The sequence below is a fragment of the Panthera uncia genome, assembly GCF_023721935.1.
Source record: "Panthera uncia isolate 11264 chromosome A1 unlocalized genomic scaffold, Puncia_PCG_1.0 HiC_scaffold_17, whole genome shotgun sequence".
Lineage (NCBI taxonomy): Eukaryota > Metazoa > Chordata > Mammalia > Carnivora > Felidae > Panthera > Panthera uncia.
Genome location: NW_026057577.1, coordinates 76271413 through 76275239, shown reverse-complemented (window position 1 = coordinate 76275239; position 3827 = coordinate 76271413). Strand labels below are relative to the sequence as shown.

General features: G+C 35.2%; 1 pseudogene; it reads left to right on the top strand.

Moving 5' to 3' along the window:
- Positions 1-620: 620 nt before the first annotated feature.
- On the top strand, positions 621-2060 carry LOC125935247 (myotilin-like; annotated as a pseudogene).
- Positions 2061-3827: the final 1767 nt, after the last annotated feature.

Below are 3827 nucleotides of genomic sequence, written 5' to 3'. Positions count from 1 at the left end.
CACTGGTAGGTATATATTCTAGCATTTTGAAAATGAAACCAAAGTCTGAAAAGCTTAACATGCCTAAGGGCATCCAGTTAGGTTTTCAGTTTGGTCTAATCAGGCTTCTGTTTCCAAAACTCATGATTTTTTCCTCACTACATCATACACACACACACACACACACACACACACACACACAGAACAGGTAAAACTTTTTTTTAAAAAACAGACTTATAAACAGAAAACTTTTGGTTTAAATTAACCTCTTCTGACAATTGATCTCTTCCTCATATTACTGATCTGTTTTCACCTATGAGCATATGACAAAACAGTTTTAAAATAAATATATTTCAAGGAGGCCTTGGGCATTTATAAATTAAAACATCCACCACAATATTTACAAACTCAAATAAAATGGAAACTATTATCACTCTCAAATTATAGTCTATAAAACAAAGAATTTATGGAATTTAATGCATACTTCTCCACACTCAAGTTATTATTTTAAATTATATTTTAATAATAAGCCCTGTCAAACACTTGACTTCAAGTCTTATCTTAAAGACCATCTTTGTTGTTTTTAAAATGATTTTTGCTTCCATTTTGTTTAATTAATATTAGAATTTGCAGGAAAGGTAATGCATATAAAAACACATTTTGTTGAAGCTTCTAGATCTTCTAGCCAGACCAAATAGTCTTCTGTTATCTAGCTTAACCCATGCACAGAGCAAAGACGTTCTTCCTCTTCAACAGTGAATTCTCACACCACCATGTCCACCTCTGCTTTCTCTTCATCTCTTCAACAACTTTCTGGTTCCAACCAGAGCCAAAGGGTTATAGCAACCTATTACCAGTCCACAGCCAGCTTCCTGGGCTCCATATTGGCACCACAGTCTGATTACAGCAGCAGTAAATCCTTTCCATTGTGGACTCCAACTATCAACAACCCTACAGTGGCCAACCTGTAAATGCTAAGCCATCCCAAACTGCAAATTCTAGGACCATATCAAGAACTCCCAACAATGAAATACCAGGATCAAAAGAAAAGCTTTGAGTCAAGATTTGGAGAGAAAGCTGAAATGTAAAGACAGTGTTCTTCATAATGGAAGTCAATGGCTAACATATGAGAAGATAGATTGCAGATTACTAGAATCACAGAATGTAGTTGCTGTGCTTCAAGCTCAAAATGATAGAGAGCACAATTTCAAACACACACGACTATAAGTTCCAATGTCACAAGTAAGAAGTAGATCATTTTCGAAGGGATACGTGAATGATCAGGATTCAATCCAGAAGAAATCTTACCCACCATATTTTATTCAAGTGTGAGAGAACATGTTGACTGAATTGGAAGATTCTGCAGCATGAACTTTGTAGAGAGTGGACCACCAGCTCCTAATATGTCATTCTGTATAAATGGAAGACCAGTTTAATCAGATGATTTTCACAAAATGATGATGTCTGAGAAGTGTTATCATTCATTCATCTTTTAAGTGATGAGAGCTTCAGATGCAGGGTTTTTGCATGTGCTGCCTTGAACCGAACAGGAGAAGTCACATTTATTGTGCTGGTGAGCATCCTTGCAAAAGAACAGAGAAGAGCACCAATTTTCACCTTTAGACAACAAAGCAAAAAGGTTTTTGAGGGAGATTCAGTGAAGCTAGAATATCAGATCTCAATAGTTTCTCCACCAAAGCTTTCTGGAAAAGAAATAACAAAATGGTGCAATTCAATGCTGACCAAATAAATTTATAGCATGATAACTATAGATTAGTTACTTTATTGATAAAAGTTGTAAAAAAGAAAGATTCTGGTGTTGGTAGTTATTAAAGATAAGCTAATGAGTGACCACACATAACAGATTAGATGTTGTAGCCTGTGCAAACCAAACTCTTCCAACTCCTAAGCTGTTATGTGCTCAACCAACTTTCAGCAAATATTTACCATTAAACAGGAAAAATTTAGATGTGAAATAAACTTTTAACCCATAAGGAGAATTTCAGCATCTGGCAGCTCAGTCTGGAATCTGTGAAAGTGAAAAACCTGAATCACTCTATCAACATGGGAAAACACAGTGATATATTTGATTAAATTTTTGAAGTAAGTCCATAGGTGTTTTAACAGAATATGGCTTTATTAGGTAATATAACTGATATATGTGTGTGTGTTTTCATATTTATTTATTTTTGAAAGAGAGAGACAGAGTGTGAGTGGGGGAGGGGCAGAGAGAGAGGGAGACACAGAAGCTCCAGGCACCCAGCTGTCAGCACAGAGTCCAATGCAAGGTTCAAACCCACAGACCACGAGATCATGACATGAACTGAAGTCAGACACCTAATCCACTGAGACACCCACGCGCCCTGATATATATGTATTTTATATGTATATGTCATACATACACATATAATATATATATGTGTATAAATATATATGTATATTATTTATTCCTTGACTCTTACATATTCTAGCTGTTGATCTGGTTTGTGAAGCCTACAGAAAATCTGGGTTTATAATTGAGAAGACTATTTAAAATGTGGACTTTTAACCTTTAAGTCATACACACTTGACAGTTGCAGGTTATGAATTAATACCAACTTTTTAAACACATTTAATGCTTGTTGTAGGGTTTATTGGTACAGTCTACAAATACTGTTTAACCTGTTTTCTCTTATACTTACTAATATGGTATAGATTATCAGAGTGTTCCATAGTTTTATATCAAAAGAGAATTAAAATCCAAGTATAGAAACAACAACAAAAAACCCCACACATTTCTTCTCACACCAAAACAAGTAGCTATTATCTAGGTAATTTTTCTCAGGGAAAAGCAAGCAAAATGTTAATTATGATTGATTTCATTGTTTCCTCTCAGTCTTTTGTCTCCTTTCAACTTTATTCCTAAATTTCCTACTACTTTATTTTCCATTGGATTTATTTTTTTAACAAAAAATTTTTTAGAGAGCTGTTTTTAATTGGGGTAACTTTAAAGTTAAGAAAGTTAAGGATGAACCCTAGGAGGGTAGTAGGTGTAATTTCACAGTCAACAAGGCATCATCTGAGTCTTAGATTTGCTGGCTTTTAGAGTGTTCACATCAAGGGGTGCCTGGGTGGCTCAATCGGTTTAGCGTCTGACTTCAGCTCAGGTCATGATATCACAATCTGTGAGTTTGAGCCCCACATCAGGCTCTGTGCCTACAGCTCAGAACCTGGAGCCTGATTCAGGTTTTGTGTCTCCCTCTCTCTGCCCTTCCCCTGCTCACATTCTGTCCCTCTCAAAAAATAAGATAAAAACATAAAAAATTTAAAATATTCACATCAAGATGGTAGCTTTTCCTTTTTTGCAAAAGATGATATATTGCTTTGTTGAAATGAATATATATACTTTTATTTAATTTCTAATTACTAATTCAAAATGATGCATAACCAACACAGCTATGTAGATTTTGGCTACCAGAAGAGAAGGTGAGTAACATTTTAGTATTTAACAGGTCATGCATTATGATAACTTACATTTATTATCTGACTCTTTCAAAAAAACCTTGCAAGATAAGTTTCATCCCCACTTTACAGATTAAAAAACTGGGACTTAGAAAACTCAAGTTACTTGTTTAATAGGATGTATCTATAATTGGGAGAGCTAGAGTTATTTCTTAGCCAACTTGATGCAACACAATGTTGTGATGACATTCAGCCTTCTTGAGACATATTTTCATTTTTTATTTTTTTAAGTTTATTTATTTATTTTGAGAGAGAGAAAGAGCTTAAGTGGGATAAGGGCAGGGAGAGAGGGGGAGAATCCCAAGCAGACCCCTTCCCACTCCCCATCATTGCAGAGCTCAGGGTGG